This window comes from Atractosteus spatula, chromosome 12 (genome assembly GCF_055471065.1).
Source record: "Atractosteus spatula isolate fAtrSpa1 chromosome 12, fAtrSpa1.hap1, whole genome shotgun sequence".
NCBI lineage: Eukaryota > Metazoa > Chordata > Actinopteri > Semionotiformes > Lepisosteidae > Atractosteus > Atractosteus spatula.
In genome coordinates this window covers 38049334-38070261 of record NC_142717.1, presented here as the reverse complement: position 1 = coordinate 38070261, position 20928 = coordinate 38049334, and the positions used below count along the sequence as shown (strand labels likewise).

The following is a 20928-nucleotide window of genomic DNA, read 5'->3' as shown; positions in this document are numbered from 1 at the left end:
ACACTACGATGATTCTTCTGCACGACATTTAAGAAGGCAAGACCACCTCGTAAAGTTGGATCTGTGCACCCGTTGTCTTTTGCACTCAGGTTTTGGACTACTCCTAGAATAGAAGGGCTTGAAACTGTATTGTCTCTAAGCTCAGTCTTTTCTTTTGTTATAATACATCAGACCTCAAAACATGTCCTTTCTTGTTGACTTGTTAATTTATTTTTTCTTCATGTAAAAAAAAAATGAAAGTGAAAATGAGTCCTGAAAACTTACTCTATCATTTTGAAATGGAAACAGAGGCAAGAATTCAGTCAAATTGTAGTTGACTTCATTTTTCTCTAGAATAATTAAGCCTAAGGCAGATGATTACAGAACATAAAAATGAACACGCTCCATGTGAGAGCCTGTTTGATGCTTCTCATTCTGGTGCAATGAAATGTTGCTATTTAGGGGAGACCAGTGCGTGACATTCGGCTTGAGCACAATAGCCACATGCTTTTGTCTTTCAGTGAATCTTAATTGCAAGGGCAGTGGTGGGTACTGCAAACACGCAGCCTAAACTTTGCTGCTTAGAAAAAATGAGTGTTAATATAGCTGATTCTTTAAATTAACAGCAGTATTTCTTACAGACAGCAGCAACTTGGTGCAGTGGTTAGCATTACTGCCTTGCAGTGCTGGGGTCTTGGACTCCTTGGGTTCCTGGGGTACCATTTACATAGAGCTTGTATGTTCTCCACATGTTTGCACGGGTTTCCTCTGGGTGCTCTGGTTTTCTCCCACAGTTAAAAGATATACTGGCAGGTGAACTGGCTTCTGAGAAAAGGAACATTGTGTGAATGTACAGTATAAAGCACGTTTGAGTCTCTGTGAGCCCTTCAGCGGTCTGGCGTCCCATCCAGGGTGTATCCTGCCTTGCGCCCATTGCTCACCTGGATAGGCTCAAGCTCCCACGCAATCCTGTACTGGATAAAGCGGGAAGAAAAAAGGCATGGATTTCTTACACAGGTCATATGCCTCCAACTTGGACAAGACTTACAGTAGGTGCCTTGAATTTATTTTTAATGGTTTAGTTCATTTTGGGGATTTTAACCACATTTCGGGAACTGATTTTCTCACTCAGCCAAGCATCTCTTAAGCAATTTCAAGGCTGAGAGCGTGAAGACTCCAGCAGAGTGGAATGTGACAGCCATTAAGAACAGAATTACAGTCACATTAATGCAACACTGTACACGTGGTTTTTATTTAATGTAACAAGTAAGTATGGTATTTTATTTCACCCTTTCAAAGCACACAAGGTAAGGATAAAATTGAAAGCAAACACTGACTAGAGCATTCAAATATTTATGTGAAACACGAGACTGAAGGTGATGAGAAAAATGATTTTGAATGTATTTTATAGATTAATTAACCAATTAACCAATGGCAATTAACCATTATATGCCAGTGTTGTTTTGTATAGGTAATTGCAGAGGACCAGAAACCACAAAGTGCATAATGTATTTAATACAAGATAAATAATAATAATATAAATAGGGTGATCATATGACTTTTTGTTCCCCAAGACACAGAGAGGATAGTATTTTAAAAATGCCCTAAAACTGAAAGTCCTTAATGTGCATAATCATCATTAGTTCTCCACTGAGATGAAAATCGCAGCTTAATGACCTGCCCAGTTTATGTAATAGTGATCAAATGTTAGCACTAGCTAACCAAAATTATGCCTTTAAAGAAAAGGCACTAAGGGATACATCTTTTCCTTTATTTCCAGCTGCCAATTTTCTGCAGCTCTAATTTTGTAATATAGTGCATCAAGTAGGGACATTGTTGCCAGGATTCTTAATGTTATAAATATTTATACTTCTATAAAATACCACCTTTGAAATGCAGATAGGCCTTTCCACTCTCATCTGGAAGAATAGGTCTTGACATGATAACAATGAGGAATAAAGGGTAAACTTCGCATCAAACAGAATATTCTAAACTTATCTATCGTCTTGGGCTCAGCCATTCATGGCTAGTAATGGTCTGCAGGCCCTGCTTTAGGTACTGTAGTTACATTTTTACCCCTGACTTGGCCTTACCAATGAGTGTGAATGACCAGATGTGATCTTCCCCTTACTTCCTTAAGATCATAAGACCTCCCTGTTGGTGAATGGCTGCAGTATTCAAAGGATCTAGAATTATATTTGTGGAACCTCCAAAACTCGGACAAAACTTAATGGGGGTGCACACCTACAAGTCAATTCCAACAAACATTTAACATATTTAAGATCTCGTAAATATTACTGTAAAATCATTCGTCCAGGACTCCTAGACAGGATAAACATGAAATTTGATTTCAGGTAAAAATACCTCCTGGTATGTCATGGGTTTTGAGGAGAAATGGAAAGACGATTACTATGCAAACTAAGCTAAGAAGAATAGAACTCGTAAATGTGGTTATAGTCTGCCTTGGAAGGTCCTACAATGTGCAGTCTCAGAATCCATTTTCTGTATGCCTGTATCCCACAATACACACTAACCAAACACTCACAAGAAGACTGGGAGAGGAGAATACAGATAAGAGCACAGTACACAGTACACTTGCATATAATTACTTTTCAACTGAAAATTCATTATTCCAAAATAAGAAATTTTCATTTATATTGAGTTTTTTACCCTCATAACCCTTACATTAATTCCTGTAAAAAATGAATGTTTCAGTGATTTTAACAGGCTGTTATGGTATTGGTACAACTAGCTCTTAACAAATGCAAAATTTCTGATGTAAACAGCAAGCTAGATTTAAAATCATTTAATAATTGAACATACGGAAAAGTGTAGCAGTCATGGAAGTGCTTTAGTATGTTATTTAGAAGCAAAACTTTAGATACTTAAGCCTCAATCTATTTTAAATTCTAAATTAAAAAAATGTGAACACTGCGCTTCTGCGGTTAAGTTACAACAGAAACAAAAAACATGGCTATTCAAAAAATAGCCATGTACAAGCTTTCTGCAGACCACAAACATACGTCTGTAACTCGAAATACACAAAAGAGCTGACCTCTATATAATTCTGCGGTAGCTGTTCCTAAATGTACAGAGAACAGATTCTACAGTTACTGTAAACGCGTGTATGACCTCTCAAGAACTTAAAACACTTCACCATACCTTCCCCTTTATCCACCAACAGGAGGCGCCATACACCACTTCCGTTCTTACCAAAGGAATGGAGAGTTTCCTCTGGAGACTGGCTGACATATTGTCAAACACCCCCAGGCATCCACCCAGAAACACGCTTCCCTGCTTTCCTTGATAGCCTGGTGAGACCACCTGCTGAGGGTCTTTCTTCATACACGAAGGATCCTCACCATGACCACCCGCAATGGTGACAAAATGTCCCGCGTCAGCACTCATTAGGCTGGTTGGGTCCCATGGGATCCCAGTTTCAACACCAGGCTCCACTTCACTGCTAATCTGGCTCCTCTCCCTTTTCCCCTCCCTATCAGTTCCTAATTCTTCCATGCACTCTTAATGACAGCCGTGAAAGTGAAACCTTGTGTGTTCTGCTCTACACTGCCGTTACGAAGCACTGCTCTAAGAACTCCTGCTCCAGGCTCATTCGTGCACAAGGTTACACAGGCCTCCCCAATAGGCTCCAAACGCTCATCCAGCTAATCATTCTTCTCTCCTGGCAACATCAAAAGTCTGTGCAGCAGCGTTTTTATCTTCATCCTCAAAAAGTAATATAGAAGAGTGAACAGTCTCAGCATAAAAAGGGACTATTGCAGCCTGACAATTTTTTTCCAAATAAGCTTTAAAGCAGCCCTGCATAGTGTACTCAACTGGCAGTATTTTTGCCTCTATAATTACTAACTCCCAAGACAGTCATAAAATTGATGCACTTTTGTTTTAACAGAACAGTACAAATATTCCTCGGGCCATTTTGTATATTATTTTGTTTTCTATTATTAGACACTCTCTTCTTACCATTATTCCAAATTAGAAACATAAGGTTTAAGTTCAGTGGGGAATTAACCTCCATTTGTTCCTTTGTATATAACTGTGCCTGCTGCCCACTCACAATCGCTTCAGGCATTTCAGCGAACACTCTTTGAACTGACTGGTTAGGCTCTGTCAAATCAACCCCCTCTGTCTTTACCTTCCCGGCTGTAATTTACCCCAGCTTCATAAAAAAAATTAATAACAAAGACAGCCACTTGGAACAGTACGTTTTACTGTAAATGACATTTTAATGGACATCTAAGGCTCAGAGTAAATCCCAAAGGAACCTGTTCAGAAAATCTTCATATTTGCAAGTGGCCACTACATTAGTGGAGCGAAAAGACAAACTCCAGGAGGTTTTCTGCACCAAAGACATGTTTCACAAGGTATTCAGCTTCCCCTCGCTAAAAGCAATGTTCAGACAAGATTCCCAACAGACAGGGTCCTAGCTCATAGGTCTATGCGCCTTTCAGGAGTTTCACACTAGAGAAAGTATAAATCTAAAACAGTCGTGCCTGAGGAAGCCTAATAAGCACAGGCAGTGCTGTGTATTTAAAAAAAAAAAGGTGTTTAGTAATAATAAGCAACTGTATGAAAGCTGATTTAGATAACAATACTATTTGTGAATCCAATTAACATTTGTAAGGACAGAGCCTGCTATTATGTATCTACAGTACATTCATCTATCAACAACTGAGTTCTTAATTAGCTGCAATACAAGGTGATGATCCATCCATAAAAGTACGCTTTTGAAGTCCTATATCTTATATTCGTAATAATACAGGATAAATCTTTTTACCATTTAAAAAAAAAACTATATGACGCAAAAATACAGTGTATGAAAATATTCAATAGTTCATTACCTTAAAAAGGAAAAATCAATGTCAAATTTTGAGCAATGATAAATGTGGATAACTTATTTGAATAGTCGGGGACTGAAACACTTTCACGATATTTGACTGGAATAAAACATATGGGAGAAAAATATACCGTGTCCTCCTAATTAGAATTTCTTAATTTGATACTCCTGATACACAACACATTACACATTACAACACATCAAAATGGCAGGCAATGTACATCTAATTCTGAAATTCGATGTGACAAGTGTAGCTCTGTCGACACAGGGATCTGATGTTCACAGGTATCTCTGGCTTCAGAGCCAGAGCTCTGGGGCACTAATCCCCACAGAGTGGAGAATTCCACTATGCTAAAGGGCCAGGCCTCCTGATCCAGAATTCAACATTAACCTGGTTTCAAGGCAAGTAACATCATCCTTCAGTAACAGGCACAGTATTAAATGTACATCAACAAACAGGAAAAACAAAATTAAATCTAAAGCTTTGCAGAAATACTTATCCTTCAATTTGGTATTAAACATAAATAATATAAATGATACAGTACACAGGCACCCCAGCAATCAGCATTCCTTTGCCAACCAGTAATTTCTTTCATAACTCAAAATAAATTATAAGACAGAATCAGCAGGAGACTTTTCAAAACGAGGAAAACACACTGACTAATGAACCAAGAGACCCCTTAATGCCTCCAGAACATGAGATTTACCATGCCTTCCAGGTTTATTCCTGCTTCGGATGCAATAGAAACATTAAGCATCATAGAACAGAAAGATTCGTGAACTGGATAATCCACATTCCCCAAAGAAATTCCAAATATTTTAGACTTTAACAGAAATGGCAATTGGAACCTTGTGTGTTTTCCTGTTTTGTCATTCTGAATAATTTCATTAATAAGACCTTCAAAAGGCTTGCTCATGCACAAGGTTACACAGGCTTTCCCAATGGGTTTAACAGTGCAAATTTGACTCCTGACTCCTTATTTATCCCCTTAAAATCAAGAAGCCCTGCCACCAATGTGTTTTTCATCCTCAAATCTATATGTAGCAGAGCATATCATCTCAGGAAAAAAAACAAAGTAAAAAACAAGTGATATTAAATTAAGATATTAAAATATGTCTTCAGGCCTACGTAATGAGGTCTTGAACCAACAGGATAACTTGATGTTTTTCTTTTCAATTGGGAAATAAGGTCTACGGCAGTCTGACAGTACTCTTCTAGATATGTATATTTTATAGCAGCTCTGTGTAGCTTATTTGAACAGACAGTAATTTCAGATGTAAAAATAAGCCCCAAAACAGACATAACATTGGTAGACTTTTCTTTTAACAGAGCAGCATAAAATGTCCCAAGGCTGTATTATACATTATTTTGTTTTTTTCTATTATTAGATACTCTGTTGATAAGCTAAAACATATTGTTGCATATCCACAGGCAAGAAACGTCGTCTTACCTGTGACTCCATGTTCTATGCAGAATTCACAGTAATTCTGGAGAGTTCATAAACCAAGTAATTTAAAAAACGTGTCTCAAACTACCTTACTGCAGGGGGGATGAAAGTCATCTAGATTCCTTTCTTTTATTGGATAGTTGACTGAAAACCAGCAACACTGCAGTCTGTGCAGAGTAATTTAAGTAAGATCTTGGCGAGTTCAAATATTTGTAAGGACGGTGCTACAGTACGTTCATCTATCAAAGAGAACAATATGGTTAAAAATGGCTGTGGACACTACACAATTCAAATACTGCATAAATCCGTATTTTTTTTCAGATCCTAGCCCTGACACTAAACAGAACAGTCTGGACAACACACATATAAACACATGAAATCAGAAATGGAAAGGAGCTAAATTTATGGATTTTGTTTTACTTTTTATTTAAGCAGTATCTTGAAATCCAGAGTATTCTGAGGAGCACCTTCAATCCTCCCATTAAGGCATGAAAAAAGACCTACATTCAAGTCTCTTTGTGCAAAACTGTAGAAACTACAAAGGAATAAGTAAAGGTTTATTCCTTGCAGAAAAGAGACAATGTTTCAGCCTTCTTATTCACAGCCTACACATGCTGGTGCAGCTACCTACTTGTGCTTGTAGAAACTAGTCTCTTTGGTCCACTTAAACTAACTGAGCATAGAGATGACAAGGCAGTGATATTATCCACATACCAATTAATTAACTCCCTGAACAATTTTTAACAAAGGCACCTGCCCTTTATTGTCTACTCTCAATTCCCCTGAGTGAAGCGAACATTCAAATTTGTTAAATGTTCCAAGATGAAAATACTAAGCACCAACTGTACCGTACGCTTTTGAACAAGTGAAAAATAAATGCATTCAGCAACTTTTATAGATCCATGATCAGCAACGTATCGGAATTAAAACTCACCAAAATCGTGCAGTGGAGGGGTTTTGTATAGACAGCCTGTACTCGGGTGAGTGGGACACCAGTCCTGGTAGAGGAAGCGGAAACCAGAGAAATCTGGCAAGAGCCGAAATGGTGTTCACCAACCTGCTGCTCTGCAGCGACTCCTACAGTTTGACTGGGGAGTTGTCCGTCTCCTGTTGCAATGGACGGGCGCTTTAATTCGAGCTGTTGGGGTCCCCCCTAGGGATGTCGAGCTCTTCTCCGAAGCAAGGATCTGCCACAACCTGGTAGGACTGAAGCGCAGATGATTATAAACAGGGTATTAAAAGTGTTTCAATTAAAATGCTTCCTGAGGCTGTACTCTCCAAGGCTGGCCGGTGGAAAACCAAACACAAGCCCGTGTGAAAAACGGTTAGAAGGTGGGGAAAAACTGAAGGAGCTTCAATTGTGCAGGAGCCACAGATAGATCATAATCGTTACTTCAAATCTTTAAGGTTACTGTACTCACTGTGTTGGGGTTTGTTAAAATAATGTAGCTAGAGTGATCGAGGTCTTCCTAGAATTTACTAGCCCACATTACTGGTTTGGTAATTTAAGAACATTTTCCAAGAGGAAGAACACTACTGAGACCCATACACACACTGTTTAATGCTGGCAATCATGTGACCCATTCCAGCAGTAGTTTTGCTACTAAAACATGTTGCAAAGATATTCTGCTGCGCACACATTCAGAGAAACATGTAAAGGAAACTCGATGTACAATTCCAGACCCTTTTTGTATTCACGAAGGCACACGCAGAGTTCGCTCAATGGGGTGAGAAGGGCCGAGGTCATTTCTTCCGATTTGTTCCAGTCGCTGAATCGTTCGTATTACTGCACACCACGTTACGGAAAAAAGCACACGGGGGCAACAACAGAGCCTGACCTCATCACATCCAGCAATGGGTGAAAAGAAATTCAAAGGACGGATATATTCTACTAGGGTGAAACTTAAGAGAGCTAGGGGCTTCGCTTGCCGCTGTGAGAAACACTAAGGCAGACATGCTGTCCTCCCATAGAGCTTGGTACGAATGTACGTGGATATCTGTCATTTTCTCGGACCATAACCCAGATCACAGAAAAAAAAGGCTAAACGAATCAGAAGAGAGGTGTCTTGTTTTCCCACCCTGTTGTCTGTTGTGTCTGGTTTTGTAATGGTAGCTCTAGGCAACATAATGAACGATTCTCCTTCAATTCAAACAGCTATTTGGGGGAGAAAAAAGGCTGGAAGGGAGAAGTTCTTGAAAGAAGTATTACAAATAATAAATTTTAAAAAGCAGATTGCTACGATATCCACTGAGAAACAATTTTTTATAAAGACCACTTGAGGAAGGACTTCCAGCTAACTAGGAATTCTTTAGGGAACCAGCGATCTTGACAGACCATTCAAGTATGGACTGGGCTTAACTGTAGTTCTCCAATCACCTGCTGAAGAAGAAGACATTTAAAACCAATAATGTGCATTTTGTGCATTGTTCACACCCTGTTACCAAACTACAGAGACCAAAAATACTCAAAGGACAATCTCCTTTAAATTCTATTCTATTTTACGAGCCTGACAGGTAATTAAGTAGTAATAACTGAGCAACTAACCCTTCTGCATTGTTTAACAAGGCTACCAAAGCTATACGCAAACGAACAAAAGCACTGTGCTTAGTTAAAATCACTTAACCCTCTGCACTCATCAACAAAAGGAAAAGTGTGCTTTTAAATAGAACTAAATTACTGACAGTGATTTGAAAATGATGCTTAATGTGCTCCAGCATAAAGTAATATGCTGGGCAGTTCAGTGTCATCGTCTTCACACATTAATATTCTGACACAGCAGAGCATCACTCATGCTGTACAGAACACTCCTTTCTAAAGTGCTCCAGTTGTATAAACAAAACATTTCGCATAGATGAGTCACATTCACCATCACTCCCTGTCTGCTGCACTGGCATCCTTTCAACCTACACACATTTATTTCAAGAAAAAAAAGCGTTTCAGTATATACTTAATCTTTTCAAGAGCAGCCAGAAAACACTGACCAGAAATCTGGGAATATTTAGGAAATGGAATGACTGGAAATGGGAAGGGTAAAAAAAAAAAGCTTTTTATTGGCAAAAGCAACTTTTAACTAAAGGGTCTATAGCACAAAAATATACAGTAGATATACAAATGACAACCCTGTCAATAATGGAATAAGAAATCCAACCTCACACTTAACACAGAATATTTGACGTTCTTCATTCGATATTTTAATGCTCTTCATTAGGAGGGTGGCCTATCCTTTGCTTTCAGTATAAATTCTTAATAATCACAAACAAGAACTGCAATGTGACTGCATGCCTGCATATTTCTATACACCAAAGCTCAAGGCAGCTCTACGGTAATACATCCATGATGTTTTGGGAACAGATTCTTCACCTCTTTTTCAGAACATTCAATTAAAAAAATAAAAGACTTTGTGTTCCGCCAGTTGACTTTGTGTTTTAACACTTTCCATGTTTAAGCCATTCTCTATTTCTAAACCCTTTCAAGCAACGTTTGACGTCACCTGCAGAAGATCATCCATTCGAGGTCCTTGACAGTACATTGAAGTGGTTATAGTGAAATGCATTTCTCTCCTTTTCCATAAGACTATTCAATAAAAATGTTGAGAATGATTTCCTCTCAGCACATTGATCCTGTTTAGATTTACATCAAAATTTGCTTTCCATTGTGTTGTACGACATACTGTAGGCTGTATGCTTCACGCCTGACAAATTAGCAGAATACTTAAAGAATTAGCAAATGTATATATCTTTTGAATACTTTTGGTAAAGAAAGACTTGAAAGATAATGAACCTGCTGTAGAAAGGTCATAACATCAGTCCTTGATTTCTCATCTTCTGTGCTTAAATACCCCTGCACATCAGCCATGCACTATACAGACATCGAAACAGCGTCTTTAAAACCATTTGTCGCAGACATTTCAATTCAAACTTCTTGTTATACTTCCAAATTAAAAATTCAAAATTAGGCATCCGTGTCTTATCATATTGTGACTTTTTTATTCAAAGTTCGGTTCTTTGTTTGGTCCAGAAAACACCAGGCATATTGTCTCAATCCAATTTCACTCCAAGATTTGAAATACCAGCACAAGCTCGGCGATCATAAACCACCATTAAAAAGAACGTGGTTGGAACTATGACAGCTTATGCGAGACATTCAGCTAAAAAAACCTTGTTTAAATAACGCAGCAAATATTCAGGACTGAATCGTACTCTACTACAGACATGAGCCAAATGTTTAATTTTAAAATTGTTTGCACTGTCCTGTTGCGAATGTGTACAGTATATGTACACACCTGTGACAAGTAAGACCTGTTATATATAGCACAAAATAGACATGATGACACAGGAATGCAAATTAATGTATATTAAAGTATTTTAGTGCCGTAAAGAGGCATAGGCAAACATTTGGATTGCTTAAAACACATTCATATTCTGATACAGTCTGTACAGTATGCCATGTTGAGGGCAAGCACATATAAACACATATCTACAGTAATTGAGAGCAATAGTATAATACTTGTAATCTGTCAATCACCGTTATACGTTCCACAGAAATGTGACTCTGGTCACTGTATAATAATCATTCATTATAGCCTTTCTTGAATATGTTTTTTTGTTATCGTTGTTTCATAGGGGAAGTAAAAGGCACCTGTGTGGAGTAATACAGTTTGATTTAAACCTGCCACGAAACACAATATCACAGAGCCTTTACCTGCTCGGCTACCATAACAAAAGCAGATTACAAGATGGCAAAATGTTATATTTAAAATAATATTAACCTCTGTCCTGTGTATGTAGACAGCACCTATGGAAATAATACTTCTATTAAGGAGATGTCACCCAAGCCATTTCACAAATCCGATTTTAAAACATCCAGGCAAACAAATCATGGGCAAATGTGAAACTACTTCATTTGCAAAAGACGCATCTGTGCTCCTTAAGAATGCTTAAATCTTGCCACTTGAAACTAGAATGAAGAGCAAATAAATTCTGGTTTGTTATGGTAATGTACTGCACCTTCGCTTATCGTGCAAGAGCATCAGCGTCATGAAAGATTACACTTTTTCCCCCACAAGAAAGAGTGCCTGCGTGGCATTAGGAAATGAACTAGAAAAATGAAACCAAAAAAAGCAGAAGAGAAATAAAAAAATGTGTCAGGTCACTATAGGCTTAGAAGCCCTTTCTGCTGACTCGGGATACATGAAAAAGACTAACCCCTTGCAAAGCACTAGGGTTAACATGTTATTCTCACAAGACTCAGAGCAACATACAAACTGGAATAATGCAGTACATCTTACACTGTATGGAGAACATACATTTAGAACAGACATTTCAGGTTTGCTTTAGGCCTCTAATTTTGTCTTGTACATGCAGTTACTAAACAGATACACCAAGAATGAAGGAATTGCATGCTTTTGTATATTTTGTCTATTTAAAGGTCTCCTGGGCATAGCTTGTCAAATGGCATCAAGAAGCAAGAGCAGAATTATTTCAAATATTCCTAATACGTACAAAATATTGATTTCATGCATACATTAAATTGCTGAATGTTAAAGAAACAACAATCATTAAAGGTTTATTCTGCATAACGGAAAGGTAACTACGCTCGTGACATCAGTATGGGAAGAGTGTATTATTTCTACCCGGTTTGTCAAACCCACGCTTACTGTGAAAAGGGCCTGTATAACTTCCTTTGCTCAAAGGAGGGAAATTAAATGAAAATGTCAGGTTTTTTCATGTCAAGGAGACCATTTAACCGTGCAATACTGTCAAATCTACTGTGCTATAACTTGCTTTGTGGAGATTTCCAATTCCTTATAGAAATTGAAACAAAACTGCACTTGAACGCCAGACACCCCTTCTTTTCGTACATGTGTTGAACAATCCTTCTTTGCCCCCCTTTTGTGTGAGTTCTCCTCTTCTGCACGATTTTTTCTAGCTGTGGTTTTTCGCTGTTCCGTTCTGTTTAACGTTACACATACAAAATTGTCAAAAAAAGAACTCCAGAGAGATTGCCAAGCAAGCGCATGAAGATTGCTGCATTTTTGTCATCTTTTCCCAATGACCACTGTTGATTTTGGAGAGCACAACGTGCACAAACCCATATTTTTAGCCACTCATTCACTATGGCCCATTCTTTTTGGAATATGTATTTTATGTTGAATCTGGTACTTTAACAACTCCTGGCATTCCAGGCAAAATACAGCACATGCAACACTTTCTTGTCTAATCGCCTGTAAAAATAGTCAGAAGCAATTTTTAATTGCATTATAATGAAAATTCATTCACTTCAGGCTATTATGATTGCAATAATACAGCATATTGTCCATTTAACAAATGGCATGTGCTGCAAGATTGCTTCTTCTCTCCCATACACCTTTTTTAAGGAGAACATTAAACAGAGAAGAGCCATAAATATTCTTCTACCTTTTATTTTGCTGGCTAACCTCAAAATCCAAGAAAACAGAAATGATCATAGGCTACTTTTACTCATTACTGTAAGGTGAAGCTAAAACCCTTTTGTTTTCCAATGAAAACAATGAAAACCTTAGTCATAAAATTTCAGGAAAAAATGTAATCCTCAAGAGCTATTGACTTGAAGATTACTTTTTTTCCCCCACAGGCTTTTCTTCTCGTCTAGGAGAAACTTTTTTGCAAGTAACTGAAGGAAGTTTATGGATGGATTCCCCAAAGTTCAGGGATACCGCAGTACCTGAATCTCAGTCTATGCAACTACCCCCCATTTGAGAATGGAAGACAAGCTTTCCAAAAGCCCCATTTTTCAAAAAATTAAAAACTACAGAGCATCTGAGTAGACTCTACCCAGTTACTCTTGATCAGTGACCTCTATTCTTTTCCATGTAATATTTACAAGATGAATCGCTTACTTACAATAAGAGGGCCAGAGGCAAATGCAAAAAGTTCTGGAAGCTAGTTATATTATTTAGGGGGCGTCTGGCAGGATCATAAATCGATGTGTATTTTTAAATTGGGATCCTAGATGCTACTCTGTTCCTTTCTCAACAGCCTTCATGGTCTATCACTATGGAAACACATCTAACCTAACCCACTTCCTCGTAGCTCACGAAACCCATTTTGATCAAAGTCTTCCGCAGAGTGACTGAAACTCAGAACTCAGCATACAGTAGAACTTGTAATCTTTTTTTTTTTTACATTGCTGAAAACCACATACTGTAGCAAACTAGCATAACATGATTTTCGACAGCCATGCAAGTGACAAAAACAGGTGCTTCTAACTCATTACATTGCTACCAGATGTCGAGCTGGATGTAACCTGATGATGCCAAGAGCCTATTTATTATACTTCTCTTCACCTTCGTCACGCTATTCTGAAACGCGTCAGATAAACAGGTATTCTATACTGAAGTGAGATGAAAGTGAGCAACCTCATGCTGCAAGAATGATACATACCATTTAGAATTGTAATTAAACAAATTACCTGACAAATACACAAGGCAATATTCGTGTACTGTTTTCCAAATACACATTTCTTTTCCCCAGGAGACTTTGGAAAGCTCATAAAAGGATTACCAGCCCTTCAAAGTATGTTTCCAAACCCATCTACACAGACCACTGGATGCAATTAATTGTTAGTGTTAATAATTTATATATACAGCTTTTCATCCTATAGTACCTCAAAGCACGAAACATATATGAGAGAACCTTCTTCGGCCGCTACTGACGTGACTGGGTGACGTCTCCTGCCATTTTGTGCCAGCAGTCCTACTTTACAGTCAATTAGGTTACTACCCTGTCTGAATTAAGGGAAGGGACTGTCGGCAGGACAAATATTAGCTGTTGCAAAAAGTAAGACGCTGGGGTTAACAGCCTTACAAACACCTGTAATAACATCATGACAATGGGAAGAAAAAACACTTCCTTTTTTTATACCCCCTCATTCATCTGATAATATACTGAGAAAGAAACATTTCTCTTATAAATGACCACAAGAAATTTACAATTATTAAGAAAAGATTTTTTTTACAGTAGGCGCACCGCCACTGCAACCACCCATCCGTTTTCCAACTGCTGTGTCCAATTCAAGGTCGCACGGGAGCTGGAGACTATCCCAGCAAGCAACAGGCGCGGGGTGAGGTCCGCCCTGGACGTGATGCCAGCCCATCGCAGGGCAGATCCAGGCATGTACACACTCACACAGCCGGGCCTGCCGGCATGTCTCTGGACTGTAGGAGGACACCAGAGCAGCTGGAGAGCACACAGAACCCCACGCAGTGGAGTCGATCTCACCACCATCTCATGACAGAGGTCAATTTGTCATGTTAATGTAAAATCCTGGGTTCGGTAAAACGTTTCAGGCATTCATGTGAAGGACAACAGAGCTTTCACTGGCCGATTATCAAACTTTATTGATAAAACAAAAACAAAAAAAACTAGCCGACCAAACCAGAAGAAGAAGAAAGAATCAAGAAGACTAATGGACACAGAGCGAGCCTGCATTCTCTCCTCAACCGTCCACACCACACTTTTCCCTGGGTCAGAGATTAAATAAAACTTCACTCGCACCAAACAAATGACCACACACTGAACACTGAACATGTTAAACCAAATATGTCACACATTAATATTAACAGCATGGCTCATCAAGAGGGCACTTTGCTGTGATGAAAGTCATAGGCCTGTAGCACACAGCCACTACTAGAAGTATTACAAGCTGTACATCTGTGACATGTGCTTTGAACCAGGTCTGGAAGCTGTCTAGTGGGATTCTGTCTCATTCCTTCGTTACAGCCTGGGCAAGAACACCCCTTTCCCCTTGCCTGTGTTCAGCTGATTACTACAACTTTAAAAGGCCTTGTGAAATCACCTTACTTACTGCTTTTGTGATTTTAGAAACTTCAATCAAGGTTTCACTCAGTCACCACTCCCTAAACCAAAATAGAAAAAGTTTGTTTCCATAACTCATTCAGTATCTTCTAGACCAGAGCTACTGTACTACTCCAACCCATTCCACTGCAGTACGCTTGATACAACCAGCTTCTTAATTTACTCATTTTAAATGCAACATTTAATATGCTAGCTGTAGCAACACAGTGTAATGTGGTAGATTAGAGGGGCTACAAGCTGATCAGCCCTGTTCTAGACTTTCAGAATAGGTAAAGAAGTTTTTTTATTCTTAGAAATCTGCTTTTTTAAAGCACAAAATGTCTGGTGTCTGTGCACTCACTGGTGCTATATTATACTCTACTGAACCCACGCATTTCGCTTATCATATTAATTACATTTCCAGAATGTTTAAAGCAATGATCCCCCTTTACAATACTAAAGCATTTATGTTGCGTCATTGAATTTGGCAGTGTGCAGTTCAGTATAATTTATATCATCCATCTCTGCTCTCCCAGAGACACAATCCAGGTAACCATTAAAGTGTCAATGTCTAAAGACTCCTAACAATTTAAATTGAATTATTTGTAGATAGAGAGATACAAGAGATACCTTAGCTGAGCATATTATTTACTTAATGGACCAATAAGTTACAAGTTTTCCTAGTTTTTTTTTGCCAGATTCGGGATCTGTGGGACCACTGTTGGTGATACCCATTTTATTATAATAGTGAAAGCAAGCTGCATTTATTATTTTAAAATAGGTGGCTGAGGTTTTAGTTTTTTACCTTGACAATCATTTTAACAAAATCTTCCATAAAACTATATTTTTTAATCAATACTATGTCAAATTAGACGCTTGACAGAACAGCGATTGTTTATATTATTTTCTGAAAATTATATTTCCATCAGCTTTGACATTAACTATAAAGTCGCATATAACCAACTTAATTTCCTGCTGCTTCAGACCAGAGGCACGAAAGCTGATGTCAGACGGACTAAAATAATACGTTTCATTAGTCATTAGTGTGGATTCAGGTGGAAACATGGGTATGATCAACCCATGTATCTTTGGCAAAGGTGCTCAAGTTTCATTCGTTCATGATCATTTATATTCAAAACCTCAGCACTTTCAGAGAATAACATCAAACCACATACCTACTAAAGCAGAGTTACAGTGGTCAAATGACAAAAAAAAGTTTTCAGTACAGATAGGAGGGATAAAAATGCAAACGTTAGGCGAATGGCAACCAAATCAGCCTAACCCTTCTTAAACAGACTTTTTAGCAGCACCAGCTATTTCTGATTGTATTTTCTGCTTCATACTGAACGTTTCAAATTTCTGCATCCAAACTTAAAACGTTTTGCTATTAAAGAGTCCTCTTTAATTCTTCCCACCTTCTCCAATTATGTGAAGTTTACTTTGAGCCACTTTTTTTGCCTCTATGGATTCATTAGCTCTTAGATGCCAACACTGAATAAAATGAGGCTTGTGGAGCTGTACTGGTATGAGATGAAATAAAACATTATTCAGAAACAGTCACTAGCTGCCTTAAATGAAGAAATACCTACAAAATGTTAGTTTTAACTCTGCCAGGGTCTGGAAGCTCTGGATATTATGAACCATCTATTTCGTTAACAGAATCCCTCCTCCTACCAAACACTTGCTTACAAAATAAAATAGCTTAAGAAGCTAACATTTATCTGCACACGCCAAAATCAATTCTGCGCATGTTTGTTCTACACATTAGCTCAAACCACAAAACAATGCAATGCCGCTTGCCAGGAGAGATACAGATCCGAACAGGATTTTAAACAAAACAGCTTCAATGCAATGAAATACCTGTAGTAACTGCCCTGCGTATTTTAACCCATGTTTCTTCCTCGGAAAAAGGTGGTTGTGGACAAGGTGAAAGGAACCCTGAGATATCATGAGAAAAGTGATCTACTTTTGGCACCGATAGATTTCTGGAAATAATGCATTTCAAGGCCTCCCTTAAGCACTGTTTAGGTGTGTTCAGTGCATAATCAGTGCTTTGAAAGACAAGGCAGCCCTTTAAAAGCTGGACAGGACCTCTGACTGTGAGTGGCAGAAGTGCTTAATGAAAAGAGAAGCAACATAACTGTGTGCTAAGACCACAATCAAACACTCACAGATGACACCTTGCACGCCAGAATTACAAACTGTAAGAACTGAGTTTGCCACTAACGACTGAGGCAGAGGATGTCACAGTGGTTAGCGTTGCTGTCTTGCAGTGCTAGAGCTCCGGGTTCAAATCCTGGGGTACTATCCGTGTGAAGTTTGTATGTTCCCCCCCTTGCACAGATTGGCTTCCTCCTTGTGCTGTTCTCCCCTCCACCGTCCAAAGGCATGCAAATAGGTGAATTGGCTTCTGGAAAAAACTGGTCATGGTGTGCGTCCGTATGCGTGTCCTGCAATGGACTGGCATCCCAATCAGGGTGTACCCTGCCTTGCACCTGTTGCTTGCTGGTATAGGCACCGGCTTCCCCTGTGACCCTGCACTGGATACAAGCGGTTAGTACATGGATTGATGGGGTGTGGCAGAATATCAAAATAAGCAAAGGTCTGAGACTTTGACCTAAATCAATGAGGTCATGATGTCTTTTATGATGTCGATAAAATCACCGGCACGGTTCCTAGAAAATACTGCATCCTAAGATTAGCTTTTAAAGGAATAAAAACAAAAACGCACAACACGTCTATTTTAACGAGGCACAAGCCCCATCACGTAATGTAAAAGGTCCGAATTCATTAAATTACTAACAGTGAAATTTGCCTGGTATAACCGTTCACATTTAACAACCTGGAGTTGTTAAACAACGGTCTGTCCAGCGTGCAACACCGGTGTACATAATAATTTACAGACCGTTCCCACGCTTCTATGGACCAGTTCACTGCAGGGAGAATTTGTCGCGGGGTCCACCATTTCCAGCCCTTTAACTTTTACACCCCACCCGCAATATCTAACTCGATAAGCTTTGTCACGTGTTCACGTGCAACAACCCCCCTTTTTTTTAACGATGAAGTTGAAAGCGACAGTTTTGCTTTCATTCTTTCCCCAACTCGGAAAAGAAATGTATGTAAAAGATGACGGCACTTCCCGCTCACACTAATTGCACGCAGTTATATTGCAAATGTATCTGCGTTATATTACAATCAAACGCATCTAACAAAGTAAAACATGTTTTGTAAACGCGCAAAATCTAAGAGACAGGGTACTTAATTCAGGAACTTTAGTTAGGGTCACACGCAGTGAAGTGAGCTGAATGCATCCACTGTACAGTGAGTTAACTGTGACAGTATCGCATAACCGGACACCCCCGACGCGATCGCTCATTGCAAAGACTGCTACAGTCGAGGGGGAACGGCAGAGGCGTTCACATCTGCGAGCAAAATGTATTTTATTTCACAGGCTGCAGGTGGCTGCCGAGGGGGGGGAATATGCAATCTGGGTCAGGCAAAGACTCGTCTTTATTTAAAGAGGCGCTCGCTCTGATCACAAACTGCACAATCAGATCGCTTTACTTTCTCCGGGCTGCTCACTACACATCACTCCCTCCGCACAGCCTCTCCCCTGCACAACGGATGAGGGCGGTCGCTTCAAAGAAGGAAGAAAAAAAAGCGACAACACGAAAACACAACTTTCTCCCCTGCGCTGCAGCGAGCCTGGACAGAGTGTGCCACCGAGAACTGTCGCCGACTTCTCTAACCCCTCCAGCCCCCATCGCACGCACACGATCTCCCGCATAGCAATGAGTTGTAAAAAAAAACCCACCAACAACAACAACAACAACAACAAAAAAAGATGTTTATGTGTGGATGTGGAAGAGGAAAACTTACTCTGTTCGATTTCGGCCTCGCATACACGCAAAATCTTGGGTAAAACAAAAAAAAAACAGTCAAGGAAAAGAGCAACACTGTTGTTCACAATCTCCCGGGCCAATTGGATTTGGTGAAGGCTGGCTCCTCGCTATCATGTATCTCTTCGCTGCTCTGCGTGGTAAAGAAGAACATGCGAGACACCCCCCCCCCCAATGACGTCACTCCGTCGCGAGAGGGAGGGAGGGGAGCACGAAGCGCGCGAGCCGCACAGACCGCAAACTCCCCCGGCCGCGACCGGCACCGGCACCGGCACCAGGGTTTCCAGACTCAACCCAGCGTGTCCTGCCCGACTTCCTTTACACGTTTAATTTCACACGTGAGCCCCCTGTCCCAGCGTTATGACTGACCTTCCGTCGTCTTCCACTCCTTGACCTCATTAAGAGGAAGGCTAATTTTTCGGACGTCTACGTGTTATTAAGACCGGCGAAGCAAAGCCTGCTTTTAAGGCTGGGAGGGTCTCGTATTTCTTTTTTTTTTTTTAAAAAGAGCAGGACTATAAAACTTCAAAATACAAATGTAAAGGAATCTTTAAAGTGCAGCAACACTTTAAATACTGTGATATAAGCGCCTAGAGGCTGCTAGGAGGATGTTCACTATAGATTTCCTCTAGCTTAAGCCAAATAAATTGCAATTATATATATATATTGAAATGCGTTCGAACGTCACACTTTAACACTTTACACATCATATTTCTCGATGGATATGATCGAAATAATTAGCATTTTGCTGAAGGTAAGAACACACGAGCACACGGTGCCATCGTTTATTCATATTACACCATATATCAAGCTTGTCTAAAAATATAAACCTATATGGTATACATCATTTTCCAGCAGATTGACAAGGAGTGAGAGCAAAGCACACCATCATCTTCCGATCATAGCGGACAGACGCTGTAAAGGTAATGAATACAGATACAGTACCTCCATCTAGTGGAGTGAAGAATAACATTAGCAGTTATATTCTGCACTTCCTGGGTGTTCTTTGTTGCAGAAAAACAAATAAAAATAAATAATCCGTCACATGCGGCTACTTTCAACGAGTATTTACAGTTGTGAGTCATACTTGACACTATGGGACATGCAAGCATATAATGTATAGCCAATACAGCATGCTGAGTCTGTAGTCAATACTGAATAAAGGCTTTCTGCGCATCAATAAACCCACATAATTATGTTTTCATACTGCACGTTCCTGTTAGTCATATGCAGCCTTTTAAATATAATTGTACAACGTTAAATGCATTCATGGTGATCTGCCGTGTGCTTTACTTGTCGCGTACGTCTGTGTATGTGTAATGTTTACTATCCTGAAGCTGAGGCAATGTCTTTTCCTTTCCAAGTCGCTTTTTAGGGAATCAGAAAGTGTTACCGCCCATACCGCGGCACACCTGCGGTTTGGGGGTGTCGCAGAAAGCGAATTTATCTTCAGGTCCCACAAAAGCAAAGTCGCAAGGTACAAAACCAGCCTTTCAAAATAAAGACACTGTGAAGAAACAATGCAAAACCACCAAGACAGAATGAAAGCCTAGACTTCCTCAGCCTCTGTCAATAAACGGGCTACTAAGCTGCTTACCAGCTTTCGCAGTAAAGACTCCTTGACGTCTTCCAAAGATACTCACTTCAAAAACTCCCAATTCCTAAGTTTCACATGGTACTCGGTCTTCAAACAACAAATCAAACCACCTTAACAGAGCTTCAATTTCCGGTGTTTTTAAATAAGGGCGGCAGCTCACGCCCCCACACAGCATTCTGGGAAATGTAGTTCAGACAAGGATCTCCATCTTGTCTGGACCTACCGCCCTTTTGCAGTGCAGAGATTTACAATTAAATTATTTATTATTTATTCTCTAGTTGTGTCAAATATTACCAATGTAAATGAAAACCGCGT

General features: G+C 39.5%; 1 protein-coding gene across 4 annotated transcripts in view; it reads right to left on the bottom strand.

Moving 5' to 3' along the window:
- Positions 1 to 19190, bottom strand: part of LOC148823015 (neurocalcin-delta) — a 95401-nt gene extending 76211 nt beyond the window's left edge. For 2 of the 4 annotated variants that reach the window (XM_088928559.1, XM_088928560.1), the window contains exons 1-2: positions 18997 to 19189; positions 7217 to 7488 (exon numbers count right to left, since the gene is read on the bottom strand). The gene's annotated coding sequence lies outside the window, so the exon portion shown is untranslated. Of the gene's footprint in view, positions 1 to 7216; positions 7489 to 18996 lie in introns of all 4 variants that reach the window. The other 2 variants (XM_088928557.1, XM_088928558.1) reach the window with 2 other exon arrangements.
- Positions 19191 to 20928: the final 1738 nt, after the last annotated feature.